The following is a 19965-nucleotide window of genomic DNA, read 5'->3' on the forward strand; positions in this document are numbered from 1 at the left end:
CATGCTGTCATGCATCCTCCAGCGCGCACGTTGGAGACGAGCTCGCAGGAGCTGTGTTTTTTTGTCCCACAATGCCGCCCGAGCCACCCGCAGACCGACCGGCGACCCGCAAATTACGCCATCCAACCGTAGCCGCACACATTATGACAACAACTCAACCAACCGGACGAAATTCATGCAAACACGTAGACAAACTGATATTTCATATAAACAACGACGGAAATCATATAAAATACCGGATTTTCATACAAAGATGACGGATTTCATTACATTCAAATGAACTACGCGGTGCTAGTTCTGGACAGCACAGGTATATAATACCTAGCCTAAATGGTCGCCCGCTGATCGATTTGTGTTCCTCATGTCCGACAGCACGATCACCGGACTGCCGGGAGCCCCGGAGGTATATGCTTCAGCGCAAAGGACGGCTCGCTTCCCCACTGCCCAACTGATATCATTGGCTGGTGCCGAAGATGATGGTGGCCGGCACCGGTTCGAGTTCATCACCGGCCACTACTTCGCCATATCCGGCACCGGCTCGAGTTCATCCTAACATTCCCCTCTTCCGTGGAGCCCATGCGGGGTCGACGAAGGTCCTCGCAATTAAAGGATCCGGCAAGACACCTGCTGTGTACGCCGGCGTCGCCTCCGCGGTGGCCTTCATGGGACCCAAGCGGCGGCGGCCTCCCGTGTTCTACTTCTCCTCGATGATGGTGGCGGACGCGGAGGCGCTGGCCACCGACTCATCGCTCTCCGCGCACCCGGCTTCTGTCGCTGCTTGCATGGCGCGGCCACCGGCATGGGAGTCTCGGCCACAGAAACGGGAGACGCGGTACGAGGCGGCGGCGTGGACGGCAGCAACGACGCCCGTGCACCGCTCCTCGTCGAGCTGGCCTGGAGCGGCAAGTTGCTGAACTGCGCGCCGGCTTGGGGCGGCAACTGGCTCTTTCGGGCGAGGGGAGGGAGGTGGATCAGTGAGCTGCATAGCTCGTATCCGGCGGGCTACCCAGCCGGCTTGGATGCGGAATAACTACTCTTCGTAAGCCATTGTAAGAGTGGAAAAAATTGTGGAGGAGATAGGGGAGCGGCGGAGGTGTGCGATTCTTGGCCGGCGTTTGGCCTCGTTTAAATAGGAGATTAAATAGACGGCGGACGGGAGGAGCTCGGCCGGCGTTGCGTTTAACGCCGGCCCGGTCATGAACGGACGTGTGTCCAGAGTGGGTTTCTCGGCTTCCGCACGGGCGGGTTTCATGGAGGCGTTTGAATGCGGCACGGAGGCGTGTTCAGCCGGGCGTGCCGTGAGTGGCGCCCTCGACTCTGACCTAGGACACCGTGCCGTTCTTCCACTAACGTGTGGGCTCTTTGGGTGCATGGCCTGCATGTCAGTGACCCAACGCAGGTAGCGCACAATAGAGGAACCTTTGGTGGGCCAGGGCGGTCAGAAGCGGGCATTTCATAAACCGATGATTGTTCATTGAGTGTGATGTCATCTTTTTCATGTAGATAAGCCTACTATGTTGATAGCCCGTTCGATACGTTGTGATTCATAAAGACCGCTGCAAACATCAATGTTCTACTTATCACAGATAAGATTGATTAATACCCGTAACAATCCATGTCCTTAACAAAGGGTGCATGCACGTATAGGTTGAGCGTGTGTCTTGCGTCGTGTTCTGTGGGCATGCAGGCGTGGGAGTGTTGCGTGCGTGCAAGGGTACGTTTCAGTGTTGCATGCATGGGTGCGTACGTGCGTGTGTTCATGAGTGCATGTGTACGTGTGAGTGTTGCACGCCAGCATGCGTGCGTGTGTACGTGTCAGTGTTGCACGCCTACATGCGTGTGTGTCTTGCGTGCGTGCATGTGTACGTGCGGGGTGAGGCTACACGTCAGTCGAGTGACTTTTTCATCTCTGGTGATTAGATTTTCCAGCCGTTGGATACGAAATCAAGGGCCTCCAGTTTATCATCAAACTCCACCCCCCTGAGCCGCTAGCCACCACCGGCTGAACCGCCAGCCCCCGCCGCCCGCGGCCGGCCCGCCCTCCCCGAAACCACTCCCCACCGCCGGTCCGCCGCCGCACTGGCCATCCCTCTAGCCCCTCCCCCCCCGCTGAGCTTTTTCTCCGGGGATCCCCACCCCACCGCCCAATGAATGCCCCCCAACCGTCGGTGACTGCCAACCAGAGGTCTCACGACTTCGAATACCCACCGACCACTAATTTATTACCATTTCTGTCCTTCATATACGCGCTGACGGGTCGGCCCTATGGTAATGTGCGCTGCTGAATGTGGACCGTTTGACTGGTCAATTGATCGTGTTATCAACAAATTACGGAGCTGTATGGTGAGCCAGTGACCGTATGATCACCCTAAAATGTACTCCTATTTTATTAACACATTACAGACTCAAACTACCATTTCTTTCTTTCATATACGGGCTGACAGGTGGGCCCCACGGTTACGCGCCCCGATGGTGCAACACTAGTTGCGCCGTGTGGAATGTTTGACTGGTCAATTGATTGTGTCATCAACAAAATACGGAGTTGTACGGGTGAGCCAGTGACCGTATAATCATGATATGTACTCCCTCTGTCCCAAAATATAAGAACGTTTTTAACACTACAATAGTGTCAAAAACGTTCTTATATTATGGGACGGAGGGAGTATTTGTTTAACACGGTACAGACGCAAGGGCTCATATATACGCGCAAGCACTCACCGCTATAAGCGCACACACGCGAACCCTACCCCTATGAGCACCTTCGAGAGAGTGGGCCAGCATATATGATCTTGAGATTTTACGAAGTCACCATAGGTGCCTCGTAGTCGAGTGGAACGTCTCCTCCCACTGAACGTACATTGTCGGAAAATACTGAAATTAACACGAGATAAATGCGAGCACCGGGACTTTAACCTTGGTGGGCTCGAGAAACCACTGTCCTCTAACCATCCAACCACATGTTGGTTAGCACGACAAAATGTATGTGGTGACCGTGATGAGCTTATTCTGAAGTCCAGTGACAATATCGTGCTTTCGCTTCAAATACAATGACCTTGTTCTTCAATGAAACTACCTCTCTTCTGTATCCCGCATCAATCACTTACGATGAGTCACCTTTATTCGTTGCATATTGCATATAATTTCTAGCCTGTTGCCATGTATTGCTTCCAATTTGGTCAAATACATTTGTTAGGGACCCTTTTAATTTGGCAGAGTGATATTGGTTTCATCTTTCATATGGTTTCTAGCTTGCATCGATTCTAACAAGTTCAAGCACCTTGTGCTTAGTTTACACTTTATACATCATACATGTCAATATGTCACGCCGTCCTGTTTTTCATACATATTCCATCCTCCTATCATGCGGCTGCCTTACATGAAAGTAGTGTTCATCAGTATCATGCATCAATGAGTTCTGAAGAGCAAATTTTATTCTTTTTCTTGTGGGTTTGACTTGACAAGGCAAAATCAAGAAAGAGTAAGGAAGGCAATGATGGTGGTCCTCTGCAGCAACGTAAACGGAGCATCTGTACCGATTCTCCTTGTACTGATAGTGCATTACGAGGTCCAAGTCTCTGCTCCCCTACTCCACCATCCAAGGTGCTTGCTCTAACTTGGCAGTGTGATATCTGGTTGCATGTTGCATATGGTGTCTAGCTCGTATTGCTCCTAATTAGTGTAAACTGCATTTGCTTAGCTTACACATGATACATGTGAATATGACACGCTTTCCTGTTTTTGGTACATACTATATTTGTCTATCACACCATGTTCTTACATGAAACTACTCTTCTTGTGTATCCTGCATCAGTCACTTATGATGGGACACCTTTAAGTTGGCAGTGTGATATTGGTTTACGTCTTGAATATGATTTCTAGCATGTATTGCTTCTAGTTTGATGAACGCCACCTATGACGAGACAGTTTTAACTTGGCAGAGTGATATTGATTGCACCTTCCATATGGTGTCTTGCAGTGTTTCTAATTTGTTGAAGTGCCTTCTGCTTAGTTACCACATCATAGGTGTGAATATGTCAAGCCATCCATTTTTTCGTACATATTCCATCCTCGTATCATGACTTTGCCTTTCATCAGAGTAGTGTTCGTCAGTATCATGCATTGGATGATGGTGGTCCTTCCGAGCAACTGAAACGGAGGTTCTCTACAGATTCTACTCCGCCATCCTCCCAACAAGATTCGCAAGACAACGCAAGGCTAGACAGTCAACGTAGCTGTGTAGATGATGAGCACATCTCCCCTACTCCACCATCACAGGTGCTTGCTCTAACTTGGCACTATTATATGTGGTTGCATGTTGTGTATGATGTCTAGCTTGTATTGCTTCTAACTTTGTTGAATTGCATCTGCTTACTTTACACATAATGCCCGTGAATATGACATGTGTTCCTGTTTCTACATCAGACTACTATTCTTGCATATCCCGCATCAGTCACTTATGATAAGGCACCTTTAAGTCGCCACTGTGATATTGGTTGTGTCTTGCATATGATTTCTAGCATGTATTGCTTCTAATTTGTTGAAACGCCATACAGTTTGAACTCGGCAGAGTGATATTGGTTGCATCTTTCATATGGTGTCTAGCTTGCAGTGCTTCTAATTTGTTGAAATGCCTTCTGCTTAGTTACCACATCATAGGTGTGAATATGTCACACCATCCTGTTTTTCATACATATTCCATCCTCGCATCATGTGTTTGCCTTTCATCCGAGTAGTGTTCGTCAGTATCATGCATGAATGAGTTCTGAAGAGCGAATTTTATTCCTTTTTCTTATCGGTTTGACTTCACAATGCAAAATCATTACAGCTGAAGGAAATTAGTCCGGCAGTGGATGATGGTGGTCCTTTGGAGCAACTCAAATAGGGGGTCTCTACAGATTCTACTCCGCCATCCTCCCAACAAGATTCGCAAGACAACACAAGGCTGGACAGTCAACGTAGTTGTGTAGATGATGAGCACATCTCCCCTACTCCACCATCACAGGTGCTTGCTCTAACTTGACACTATTATATGTGGTTGCATGTTGTGTATGATGTCTAGCTTGTATTGCTTCTAACTTGAATTGCATCTGCTTACTTTACACATAATGCCTGTGAATATGACACGTGTTCCTGTTTAGTGAAAAGAGTGGTACATAGTAGTCAGAAAGAGAGAGAGAGAGACAGAGAGAGCATGTGCGTGAGACACCCCGACACCCTGAGATAGATTGTGAGCATGTGTGAAAGAGAAATGCCGATGCATATAAAGTGTGTGCACTTATGCGTTAGATAGAGAGATATATAATGCGTTTGTGAGAACGGGGTGAGGCATAGTACATCTACGTGTAAAAGGCGGTTCTACGCATTAAATTAAAATATAAATGACATTATTATTTTTGGATGAGATCATGAATTTTGCAAATTGCATATGGACGAAAATTGGTCTATCAGACACCCATAATCTATTGAATTCTAGCATGTGCATGTGTTTATTTCATATTATCGATCCATAGAGTGAGAGCGGTTTGAAATACAGGCAATGGATGCTTTTGCAATTCATATATAAACATTAATTAGTGCACTCCATGTGTTAGTGTGAAGCACTTTATACATTTGTCACTTGCATGGATACATTCCAAATTGCTAGCTACGAAATAGAATACATGTCGAATTCAACATAAAGGGGGTTTTGAAGATTCGAATTCATAGGAAGTGCATTCATCTATTTGAACCCGAGATAATGGCATTTGTAAATCAGATGTAAAAGGGGGCATCAATCTTTGTTGTGAGTTTGAACATGCTATATATATTCATACGCATATCTAACTTTTTTTTTGCAACCAAGGAGATTATATCTGGAACCATGCATGAATTGAGGTAAGTTGCATATTTTTAATATATACTCGTGTACAATGTATATTCAAATGTACCCCCTCCATTCCAAAATAATCATAGCTTTAGGATTTTCAAGAGTAAAGATTTGTGAAGTTTGACAAATCCTGAAAGTTCAATTCAAGAGAACCGAAAACGTTAATGCTTCTGCTCCCAAATATTGAACGAAGCGCCAAATAGGCCTCTGGTCACCCGAAACCGCGCGAGACTAATGTTTTGGTGGTAGGAAATTACTGTCCTGACTCTGGCCCGTGTAGCCTATCGGCCCGATGTCCAAAGGTCTAAACCGGGTTAGGTTTGTAACTTCACCAAGACGCCAGTCTCAACCGCCTCCGAGAAGCATTCATATGCCGTGGACGCCTACCCATGCGCTCGGCCGAAATCTATCCCGCCCACATTTGGGACACCTGACATGACGGTCCTACCCCCAACCCACAATATGTCTGAAATTTTAGATGGGGGCAAAGTTTGTAACTTTCCCCAAATTTCAAACAAGCGCGTCTCAAACCGAAACATTGTCCCCCCTTAGTTCCCCGCCTCCCTCCGTTTCCCCATTCATACTCCGTGGGCACGAAAACGCCCTCTCCACCAGCCGTGAAACCCCAGCCTCCTCCGTCCTCCACCCCATAGCGGCCAATCCACCGCCGCCCTCCTCCATCACGCCGGAGCCGGTACCCCGACGTTGTCGTCCAACGCAACCGCAACCGCAATGCCCTCAAGGACTTAGCAGCTGAAGTCAAGGCAGAGCTGCCTCCACAACGCCGACGCCGACGTGCGTCGTACCAGAACCACTCCGACCACACCGTCCTGCGCCTCACTGCTGCGGCTCCACTGTCGCAACTGTCCACCGCACCGGAGCTGTTCCCGCTACGCCATCGTTCGCCGCCTCGGATCTGCTTCCCCCCGCCGACAGACGACCACCGCACCACACTCAACAACTTGGCCATGGGTTCGTCCAAGGCTGCACCGTCCTCCACAACTTCTGGTTTCTGGCGAACAACAAGAAGATCGTCGGAAAAACAGAAGGAGGACACAACACTGCCAGCAGAAAGAGGTACTCCTCTTCCCTTGTTCGTGCAAATCTTACGTCTCCGCTCACACCGTATTCATCCCACGAAAGAAACTAGTTGAGCGCTTCTTACTGCATCTTCTTCGTGATACTAAATGCACAAGGTTTCCTCCCTTTTACTATTTCACCTTTGCTAGAGGTCAGTAGCCCGCCTGGATTTCAATTCAGGGTCAGTCGAACCACAATTAAAAGAAGCAGCACCCGCTTAGGCGCGCGGAGTACCTAGTCTGCCTATTCCCCGGGGAAGCAGCGCATCGGTGTCTATCATAGGGGTGTGGGGCGCAGGAGCTTCTTGCGCCCGATCTGGAGGTCGGCGGGGCTTGAATGGATGTCCGGGGGGCGGTGCCAAGCACGGCGGTGCGGTGAGGTCGAGGGGAGGGCGCAGGCAGGGGAGGAATACTGGGCCGGTGGTCGCTGGCGTTTCGAGGAAGATTGTCAACACTGACTGGCTGGAGGTAGATGAAGGTGATCTGCCCGTTCTTTGTACATCGGACGGTGCAGAAAAAATGGACTGACCTATTTGCTTTCAGTCGACTGTTATTTTCATAGAATCCTGTAGTAATTTAGTGTGCCATGCATGTTGTAGAGCTATCATATGTCTCCCGTCATTTATTTCTCACCGACCTGCTATCTGCTACCTTTACACTGTACTAATTGTGCACACACTTCACCCATACTCACACTATTGTTTTTTATGCATGGGTATTTCACACTCTGACACAGTGTTGATGAATGCAGAAAAGAAAAGACAGAAGTCGCTCCAGTGTAATTCGAAGATAAGCACTAAGCGTTTCAGCGCTCTAATGGGTGTAGTGTCAGCAGTTGGAGACAGTAAACGTAGCTCTGCAGTTGATGATCTCAATTGCCACACACAACCATCCCAGGTGCTTGCTTTAACTTCGCGCTGTCAAATGTGGTTGCATGTTGCATATGGTGTCTAGCTTGTATTGCTTCCAATTTGGTTAAATTGCATCTGCTTACTTTACACATTATACCTTTGATAGTGACATGCCTTCCTGTTTTTGATACATACTACACATGTCTATTAACCATGTTCGTACATCAAACTAATGCTCTTTTGTATCCCTCGTCAATCACTTATGATGAGACAGTCACCCGATTGGGTTACTGTGAGACGCCCTACTAGTTTAAAGAGTGCAGTGTCATCCTCCCCACATGATTCTCAAGAAACAACAAGGCTAAATGAAGATAGTCAACGTAGCTCTCTAGTTGATCACCGCAATTCCCCCACACCACCATCGCAGGTGCTTGCTCTTACTTGGCAGTGTGATATGTGGTTGCATGTTGCATATGGTGTCTACCTTGTAATGCCTCTAATTAGGGTAAATTGCATCTGCTTAGTTAACACATTATACCTGTGAATATGACATGCCTTCCTGTTTTTGGTACATACTACGTCTTTCTATTAACCATGTTCTTACATCAAACTACTTTTCTTCTGTATCCCTCATCAATGCTCCTAATTTGTTAAATTGCATCTCCTTAGCTTACACATTATACATGTGAATATGACACGCCTTCCTGTTTTTGGTACATACTACATCTGCCTATCACACCATGTTCTTAAATCAAACTACTGTTCTTGTGTATCCTGCGTCTATCGCTTGTGATGAGACAGTCACGCGCGTGGGTTAATATGAGACGCAATACTCTTATAAAGAATGCAATTTCATCCTCTCCACATGATTCTCAATAAACAGCAAGCCTAAATGAAGATATTGAACATAGCTCTGTACCTGAAGACCGCACTTCCCCTACACCACCATCACAGGTGCTTGCTCTAACTTCGCAGTGTGATATGTGGTTGCATGTTGCATACGGTGTCTAGCTTGTAATGCTTCCAATTAGGGTAAATTGCATCTGCTTAGTTTACACACTATACCTGTGAATATGACATGCCTTCCTATTTTTGGTACACACTACATCTATGTGTTAACCTTGTTCTTACATGAAACTACCTCTCTTCTGTATCCTGCATCAATCACTTACGATGAGTCACCTTTATTCGTTGCATATTGCATATTATTTCTAGCCTGTTGCCATGTATTGCTTCTAATTTGGTCAAATACATTTGTTAGGGCACCCTTTTAATTTGGCAGAGTGATATTGGTTTCATCTTTCATATGGTTTCTAGCTTGCATCGATTCTAACAAGTTCAAGCACCTTGTGCTTAGTTTACACTTTATACATCATACATGTCAATATGTCACGCCGTCCTGTTTTTCATACATATTCCATCCTCCTATCATGCGGCTGCCTTACATGAAAGTAGTGTTCGTCAGTATCATGCATCAATGAGTTCTGAAGAGCAAATTTTATTCCTTTTTCTTGTGGGTTTGAATTGACAAGGCAAAATCAAGAAAGAGGAAGGAAAAGAGTAAGGAAGGCGATGATGGTCGTCCTCTGCAGCAACGTAAACGGAGCATCTGTACCGATTCTCCTTGTACTCATAGTGCATTACAAGGTCCAAGTCTCCGCTCCCCTACTCCACCATCCAAGGTGCTTGCTCTAACTTGGCAGTGTGATATCTGGTTGCATGTTGCATATGGTGTCTAGCTCGTATTGCTCCTAATTAGTGTAAACTGCATCTGCTTAGCTTACACATGATACAAGTGAATATGACACGCTTTCCTGTTTTTGGTACATACTATATCTGTCTATCAGTCCATGTTCTTACATGAAACTACTCTTCTTGTGTATCCTGCATCAGTCACTTATGATGGGACACCTTTAAGTTGGCAGTGTGATATTATTTTGCGTCTTGAATATGATTTCTAGGATGTATTGCTTCTAGTTTGATGAACGCCACCTATGACGAGACAGTTTTAACTTGGCAGAGTGATATTGATTGCACCTTCCATATGGTGTCTTGCAGTGTTTCTAATTTGTTGAAGTGCCTTCTGCTTAGTTACCACATCATAGGTGTGAATATGTCAAGCCATCCATTTTTTCGTACATATTCCATCCTCGTATCATGACTTTGCCTTTCATCAGAGTAGTGTTCGTCAGTATCATGCATGAATGAGTTCTGAAGAGCGAATGATATTCCTTTTTCTTGTCGGTATGACCTCACAATGCAAAATCAATGAAGCTGAAGGAAATTGGCAAGGCATTGGATGATGGTGGTCCTTCCGAGCAACTGAAACGGAGGTTCTCTACAGATTCTACTCCGCCATCCTCCCAACAAGATTCGCAAGACAACGCAAGGCTAGACAGTCAACGTAGCTGTGTAGATGATGAGCACATCTCCCCTACTCCACCATCACAGGTGCTTGCTCTAACTTGGCACTATTATATGTGGTTGCATGTTGCGTATGATGTCTAGCTTGTATTGCTTCTAACTTTGTTGAATTGCATTTGCTTACTTTACACATAATGCCTGTGAATATGACATGTGTTCCTGTTTCTACATCAGACTACTATTCTTGCATATCCCGCATCAGTCACTTATGATAAGACACCTTTAAGTCGCCACTGTGATATTGGTTGTGTCTTGCATATGATTTCTAGCATGTACTACTTCTAATTTGTTGAAACGCCATACAGTTTGAACTTGGCAGAGTGATATTGGTTGCATCTTTCATATGGTGTCTAGCTTGCAGTGCTTCTAATTTGTTGAAATGCCTTCTGCTTAGTTACCACATCATAGGTGTGAATATGTCACACCATCCTGTTTTTCATACATATTCCATCCTCGCATCATGTGTTTGCCTTTCATCCGAGTAGTGTTCGTCAGTATCATGCATGAATGAGTTCTGAAGAGCGAATTTTATTCCTTTTTCTTATCGGTTTGACTTCACAGTGCAAAATCATTACAGCTGAAGGAAATTAGTCCGGCAGTGGATGATGGTGGTCCTTCGGAGCAACTCAAACAGGGGTCTCTACAGATTCTACTCCGCCATCCTCCCAACAAGATTCGCAAGACAACACAAGGCTCGACAGTCAACGTAGTTGTGTAGATGATGAGCACATCTCCCCTAGTCCACCATCACAGGTGCTTGCTCTAACTTGACACTATTATATGTGGTTGCATGTTGTGTATCATGTATAGCTTGTATTGCTTCTAACTTGAATTGCATCTGCTTACTTTACACATAATGCCTGTGAATATGACACGTGTTCCTGTTTCTAGAACATACGTGTACATGATGAGCACATCTCCCCTACTCCACCATCATAGGTGCTTGCTCTTACTTGGAGCTGTTATACGTGGTTGCGTTTTCCGTATGATGTCTAGCTTGTATTGCTTCTGATTATGTTGAATTGCATCTGCGTAGCTTACAACTTATACCTGCAACGACCACTTACCCATAAGACACATTTAACTTGGGACTGTGATGTAGGTTGCATCTTGCATTGTCTTCTAGCTTGTACTGCTTCTGATTTCTTGAAATGGCACTTACGACGAGACACTTTTTACCTGATAGAGTGATATTGGTTGCATGTTCATATGGTGCGTAGCTTTCATTTCTTCTAATTTTGTTGAAATGCCTTCCGCTTACTGTTTTTTCATACATATTCCATCCTCCTATCGTACGTGTGAATATGAAATGCTGTCTTTTTTTGTATATATTCCATCCTCCTATCCCGCGCTTGCCTTACATCAAAGTAGTGTTCGTCTATATCATGCATCAACCAGTTATGCAGAGCTAATTTATTCATCTTCTTGTGGTTTTGACTTCATAAGGCAATATCAGAAAATAGGAAGGAAAAGAGTAAGTTAGGGGATGTTGGTGGTCCTCCGGACCGACGCAAACAGAGACTCTCTAGATTTGCCACTGCTACTGCTAATGAAGTTGAAGTCCCAAGTCTACATCATGAGTTCATCTCCCATACTCCACCATCGTAGGTGCTTGCTCTAAGTTGACAGTGTGATAATTGGTTTCATGTTGCATATGTTGTCTAGCGTGTATTTCTTCTATTTTGATTAAGTTGCACGTGCTGAGTTCATACGTTATACATGTGCATATGACATGCCTTTCTGTGTCTAGAATACACTGCATCTATCTATCATACCATGTTCTTACATCAAAGTACTGTTGTTGTGTATCCCGCATCAGTCACTCATGATTGGACGCTTTTAACATGGCAGTTTGATAGTGGTTGCATCTTGCATTGATTTCTACGTTGTACTACTTCTAATTTTTCGAATTGCCACTTATGACAAGACACTTTTAACTTGGCAGAGTAATATTGGTTGCATCTTTCATATGGTGTCTAGCTTGCATTACTTCTATTTTCTTGAAAATCCTTCTGCTTAGTTTGCACATCGTAGCTGTGAATATGTCATGCCGTCCTGTTTTTCTTACATATTCCATCCTCATACGGTTGTCTTACATCAAAGTATTGCTTGTCTGTATCATGCATCAATGAGTTCTGAAGAGTGATTTTATTCTTTTGTGTTGTGGGTACAGCTTGACATGGCAAAGTCAAAAAAGAGCAAGGACAATAATATATTAGGGAGTGCTGTTACTCGTCAGGTGAAACGGAATAGGTTCGGCCGTCGAGATTCTGCTGGTACTTATAGTGCAGTAGAAGGTCCAAGTCCACCGGCTAAATCTACAAACACAGTATCACCTGCTCCACCAGCTGCAGCATCCGCTTCAATTGTACCAGCATCTCAACCAGTTACTCGTTCGTTTGCTCCGGAACTGGCCAGTTCCCAAGCTGCCTTCACACCTAACACTACTTCCGAAGCACTGCTGACACAACAGGACTTGGCAAGATCAGATGAACCTCATGAGCATCAACACCAAGACGGTACCTGACCGAGTGAAGTTGCAGTTGCATGCTCCTTTATATGTACTCTCACAGTTTGATGTACACTAACACTATCCATATTCGTTGTTGAACTAGCACCACGGCGCAAGCGGAAACAGACATCAGGGATAATGCTTGACAGATTAACAAAATCTAAAGGAGGAAGAATGGAGATCCATTTTGAGGCAGGTTTAAAAAGGCCACGTGATGTTACAGAGTCAGCCAAGTTAGTATCAGAGGCAGCCGTTGCCGTTAGGTGTCATGCACGTATCCTCCCAACGTGGATCCAGTACAGGAATGAGAAAGACAATACCCAGTTTAACACCTTCCTTGACCATTTATCCGTAAGTAATGTTATTCATCGCAATTAGTAATATTGTCTTGCTCTGTCCCATACTTTCTAGCTTCCTCCTAATAAGACTCACATTCTTTTTTCAACAGATGAGGTTCAAGTTGGATCCGAAAGATGATGCAACTAAACAAGCATGCACTCATGTTTTTCAGTCTGCTCTGCGACAGTATCGGTACCACCTTAGAAAATCTCACTTTGAAGGCAAGGCTAACAATGAAATCGCCCAAACATCTCCAGTGGAATATATTACAGATGAAGACTGGACAGCCCTCGTTAAACACTGGTCTGATCCAAAGTATCAGGTAGGCTATATGTATTTGATCAGACCACATATTGAAGTTGTATTTATGTATGTGCCTTACAAGTGTATCTTCTTCTAGGCTAACTGTTTGAAGAACAAAACCAACCGTTCTAAAGTGAAATTCCAACAGACAACAGGATCTCGTAGCTATATTGCACACTGCGAGGCTCTTGTAAATAGCTGCTACTTCCTTCTTTTTTTGTGCCATATTATCGTATCTATATTGACTTGTTCCAAATACAGAGGAAAGCCCGTGCGGACCAAAAAGAACCTGAACCGAATGCAGTGCAAATCTTCAAGGATTGCCACACCAGCAAGATGAAGGGCATGAGCACACCAGTTCAAGCCGCTGTTGTAAGTCCTTACTCCTCCTGCCTTGAACTGATTGGTAATGTGATGTGTTCATTTAACTACTTGGTTTGCAGCCAATGTTAGTTACTCTGTTCACTTTTATTCACAGTTGTCTTAACGTATCATTTCACCTTACATGGTTTAAAAGAGATGAAGGATATTCTTTTGGTCTTGATCTGTAATCTAGTTGTTATGTTCACGTGCGCACACAATGATAAAATAGCCTATTTGTTTTATATCTGTTTGCCCATGATATGAATGATGTCATACTATGTTCATCCTACTGTAAACCATGTCTCTTTATCCTTAGATGTCAACGAATGTGAGGAAATAGACAATACAGTAGGCATGCTACATGGACATATGTTTCGAAAGTGATTTTATTATGTAGTTGGCACTACAATAAATCCTAATGTATTACAGTAGTTCACCAAAATAAGTTATGTATAAACGTTTAACCTACTTTGTTTGTTTTTGTCTCATTCATAACTTATCTGGTACACTAATCTACAAGTTCAAACTTTCAGAAAGCTATGGAACAAATGATTGAACAGCCACAACCACCTGAAGGTGACGAGGCTACTACAGGCACAATGTCACCTCTTGCTGCAGTGCGTCAGTATCTCTCCACTAACAGTGAAAAAGCACCTTCCTGCGTAATTCTGGGTTGGTTGTCAAGGTAACCTCGTCCAAATTGCCTACTGAACATAATCTTCCTGCTAGACAGAGTGATATATCTGCGCTCCAGACACAAGTCCAATCCCTAATGGACGTTGTTTTGGAAACAAGAATAGTGGTTGAGAAATGTCGTCAAGATATGAATGGTTTTGAAACGAGACTATCAGACATTCGCTTCGTTGTTCAAGAGCAATGGCGGAAAAAAGGTGGAGATCGTGCTGCTCCATCAGATTCTACAGCCTGAAACATTAGCACTCAGGTCAAATGATCTATACTTCTATACATCTGATGGTGCTTTTATCTGGAAGGACTGTAAACTTTATGCCAACAGGCCTTTTGTTGTATGGTTGGAATTTATTTTGTTGTGATACAACATTTATGATGCTGCCTCAGGCTGCAGTAATTACGACGCTATTTTTGTATAGTGTAGGTTTATCTTAGTAATGTATTCGGCCGAAAGCTTCGTAGGAGCCCAACATGCCAACATTCGTCGGGCCCATTCCAATTGGGCTAAAAATGATTACGGGCCGAAATTGGCATGTAGCCCACTAAAAATATCTGGGCCTAAATCATTTTTTTCAGCATAAGCTTTCATATTTTTCTGGTAGGCCTGTGCCCATAGTGGGCCTTTAACAGGCCTAAACATAATTTGGGCCCTCAGTAAAAATAGGCCGTTTACAGGTGTAAATATCTCGAGTTCATAAAAAACATGGGCCTTTAATAGACCGAAAGTGAGATTGGGCCCATTTACGATGCGGATCTTTGACAGGCCGAAATTCGAACGGGCCGTAAATGTGCCGACCTAATACACGGGCCTTTAACAGGCTGGAACTTCGGTCGGGCTAGATTATCGTCATTTTTATATGGGCCGTTAATGGGCCCGATATGACGTTGGGCCACATATGGCCCATGGTTTACGTACGGCGTTAACAGGCCGAAAATGACAACAGGCCGAAAGTGGCCCAAAGCTGTAGTGGGCCTCTAACAGGCCGAATGTCAGACATGGCTGAATATGACCCAAATCCTTCACGGTCGTTTATGGGCAGAAAGTTTTGATGGCCTGTAAATGGGCCCAAATGAAGCCGGACCTTTAACAGGCCGGAAATACACCGGGCCGTAATTCGGCCCAATTACTTAGCGGACTGTTAACGGGCCAGAAGTGACCATGGGCCGAGTTGATGACAAGTTTAGGACAGGCCATTGACGGGCCGATTTGACAGAGAATGTTGGGCCTTTAGCTGGGCCGGCCCATTATGGTCTGCAGAATCTTGTGGGCCTTTAGCTCGGCCGACCCATTGTGGTCCGCAAAATCTTGTGGGCCTTTAGCTGGGCCGGCCCATTATGGTCTGCAAAATTATGTGGGCCTTTAGCTGGGCCGGCCCATTATGGTCTGCTAAATTTTGTGGGCCTTTAGCTGGGCCGGCCCATTATGGTCCGCTAAATCTTATGGGCCTTCGGTTGGGCCAGTCCACGTGTCAACATATCATAGGCCCATCTCGACCGTTGGATGAGTGACACCTGTGCCAACGCGGAGCTCACGCGTGGATCCGTCAGCCAATGAGAATTTTACACGTGGAAAATCGGCATTGGTCGTGGCTATTAACGGGTTATCGGATCCAATATCTGACCCGATAGCTTAACGGCGTTCCGTTACGGTGGATGCCACGTGTCCGTCACCCTTGACGAAAGCACTTCTGTGACGCGCGATTTATCGTCATGGAAGTGGACACTTCCGTGATGATAATTTTGGCAATGTCATGGAACACTTCTACGACAGCACATGTATGCCTATCTTGATTCTGTCATAAATTTGTCATGGATGTACATGCATGACAGAAAACGCGACCTACTGTGACAAACATGTATCATCACGGAAGTGTATTTTTTTTGTAGTGTAAGATCCAACTATAATAGCAAAGCTCGCGATACATCAAGATCGTGCCGAATCAAGAACACTAGAGAGAGAGATCAAACACATAGCTACTGGTACATACCCTCAGCCCCGAGAGTGAACTACTCCCTCCTCGTCATGGAGAGCGCCGGGATGATGAAGATGGCCACCGGAGGGGGATTCCCCCATCCGGCAGGGTGCCGGAACAGGGTCCTGATTGGTTTTTGGTGGATACACAGGCTTGCGGCGGCGGAACTCCTGGTCTAGGTTATGTTCTGGGGGTTTGTGTATATATAAGAGTTTTGGGCGTCGGGGACAAGTCAGAGGGGGTCTCCGAGGCGGGCACGAGGTAGGGGGGCACGCCCGGGGGGGGGGGGGGGTGCGCCCCCACCCTCGTGGGCAGCCCAGGACTCTTTTGGCCCAACTCTTTTACTCCGGGGCTTCTTTTGGTCCATAAAAATCATCAAAAATTGGCACATCAATTGGACTCCGTTTGGTATTCCTTTTTTGTAAAACTCAAGAAGAAGGAAAAAACAGAAACTGGCACTGGGCTCTAGGTTAATAGGTTAGTCCCAAAAATCATATAAAATAGCATATAAATGCATATACAACATCCAAGATTGATAATATAATAGCATGGAACAATCAAAAATTATAGACACGTTGGAGACGTATCAAGGAGACACCACTCTTCAAAAGGTAATAGATGGTGTGTAGATGATGAACTCCTTGCTCTTGTGCTTCAAATGATAGTCCCCAACACTCAACTCTCTCTCACAGATTTGGATATGGTGGAAAGAAGATTTGAGTGGAAAGCAACTTAGGGAAGGCTAGAGATCAAGATTCTTGTGGTTGGATTGGAATGTCTTGATCTCAACACATGAGTAGGTGGTTCTCTCTCAGAAAATAGGTTGGGGAAGTTTAGGCATGTTTTGATGGCTCTCTCACAAATGGAGAAGGGGGTGGAGGGGTATATATAGCCTCCACACAAAATCCAACCGTTACACACATTTGACCCAACTCGGTCAGACCGAATAGAAGAACTCGGTGAGACCGATTTAGTTCAAAATGTGAACATTAGGAATCTCGGTGGGACCTACGGGAACAACACGGTGGGACTGATGTGCTAGGGCTAGGGCAAAACCTCATATCGGTGAGACCGATTGCATGAACTCGGTGAGACCGATTTCAGCAAAGAGCAAACAGAGAGTTGGTCAAGCAAACTCGGTGGGACCGATTGCACATTTCGGTGAGACCGAAATAATTACAACAGGCAATAGAAAGTTTGCAAGGCCATCTCGGTGAGACAGAGATCTATATCGGTGTGACCGAATTGTCTAGGGTTTCTGCCGGTGGCTATGTCAACTGAACTCGGTGGCGCCGGATAGATCATTTCGGTGGGGCCGAGTTTGACTTTGAGTTTTCGACAAATGTGTAAATGAGAAAGTGATTGAGGGTTTTGGAGCAATATCACTAAGCACTTTGAGCAAGTAGATAATTAAGCAACACCCCATCCCCTTTTAATAGTATTGGCTTTCCTATGGAGTCAATGTGATCTTGGATCACTAAAATGAAAATGAAGAGTCTTGAGCTTTTGCCAATCTTTGTCCTTAGCATTTTGAAGGGGTTCCACATCCTCTTGTCCTTGCCATGCCATTGTTGAACTGATCTGAAATACACTAGGTAAAGGTATTAGTCCAACAAGAGATATGTTGACATAAATTACCAAAATCACCCAGGGAGCACTTGTGCTTTCAATCTCCCCCTTTTTGGTAATTGATGAGAACATACATCAAAGCTTTAGATAAAAGATATGAAGAGTAACAAGTAAAGGTTTGGAAAGACATGTAACATGCATAGGCCCCCTCTACATGTATGCAATCATGTTAAGATAGAATATAAGAATCATGTGAATGCATAAGCATGTCAGGTCAAACAATGAGTTACATGCATCTTGGCTATATGCATTAGAGCAAATGATGTAGAAATATGTACATCAGCAAGAGATGATCATGCACATGAGTGTGATGCATATACTTACCTTGTGGTCTTGAGCTAGCTTTGGAAGAGGTGAACTTGAGAAAACAGGGTTAGATAACACAAGAACACTCTAAATAAAGCAAGTTCAGAGAATCACAAGAGTACCAAGACTGGGATGACATGTAATGAGTGAGTACTTAGTACTTCATTTGGATATAGACATGTCCCCAAAGATTAAGAATATGCAATGATTCCAAAAAAATTCTTCCCTTGATATGGACTCTTTCTCCCCCTGAATCTGATATTGGATAATGGGAGAAGGTAGGGTAAGAGAAAATCAGAGAAAGAAAAAAACAGAGCAGGAAATGGTGCAAACAACCATATATTGACATGTCTTTCCCCTCTTAAAGACATGTGACTTCTCTCCTCTTTCTGTTAACAAGCATCTGGAAGAGCATAAAGAGCTCATATGATAAGCTTTGATGTGCTCTCCTCCCCCTTTGACATCAATTTCCAAGAAGGGTACTTCTGGAGCATGAGTCAAATAGGTTTGGTCCTTGAGACACACTACAAAGCAGCATCTAGTTTAAGATGCGTAGAGGATAAGAATCATTGAGTGGAGCTGGAGAAGAATGAAATATGCAATCGCAAAAAGTTTTCTCAGCAGTGAAATCGGTAATGCCGACCGGTTTCCATCGGTGATGCCGAGTTGGCAGTGTCATGGATGATGCATATCGGTCAGACCAGGTTAGTCCACGTCGGTTGTACCGATGAACTATCTACAAGATATTCTTGTAGTTCGGTCTAGCCGATAGGCTTGGATCGGTGAGTCCGACACTACTGTAGGATGCTGCTAATGCAACACTACGATCAGAGACCCTTCGACGAAATTGTGTGCGATGCAATAATCGCAAATGGTGGTGTAAAAAACCATCAAAAAAGGTGCAAAACATTTTCGATGATGGATGCATCAAACACGGTTGGAATTTTAGTTGCATGTGCGATGCAGGGCATACGATTCAGTTCAATTAACTGTTTGCAATGAGGAGGAACAAAAGAAACGAGCAGCCAGATGAATGTGTGTGCGATATATAGCATATGGTTCACTCGGATGAACTGTTTGTGATTAGGCAACACAAAAGAAACGGTCAGCCAGATCAAGGTGTGTGCGATATACGGCATGCGGTTCACTCGGCCTTGTCGTCAGTGTGTGACCTCTGTGGCAACCGTTCGCTCCCCACTAGCCTCTTCTTGTACCGTGGCAACCGTCCACCACCTCTTTGCCTTTCCCTTTCGATTTGGAACTGCTGTCGCATGCTCTTCCTCCCTCCATTTGCCTTCACCCTTCCTTTTGCCATTGTTCGATCATCTTCTCCATGGAGGGAACAGGTCGGAAACGACCCCGTTATTCTTGCCCCGATCTTAAAGATGACGTGGTGGAGGAACTCATTGATCGGTGCGACGTCATCACCTCGGCTAGCACGGCAGGTTCATTCAAGTCCATTCTCGACTCAACAAATAACATCATTGCAAAGAACCCAAGGGTTCAAGAGCGGTTTGATCTCCCCTATCTTGTTCGCCATGATGCTGGTCGCTGGCGTGGGGACGACGGAAGCGTCGCCTTGTGCAAGTTGATGCCGCTTGATAATGATATGTGTGATGTTAAGATGCCA

Source organism: Triticum aestivum, chromosome 6D (genome assembly GCF_018294505.1).
Source record: "Triticum aestivum cultivar Chinese Spring chromosome 6D, IWGSC CS RefSeq v2.1, whole genome shotgun sequence".
NCBI lineage: Eukaryota > Viridiplantae > Streptophyta > Magnoliopsida > Poales > Poaceae > Triticum > Triticum aestivum.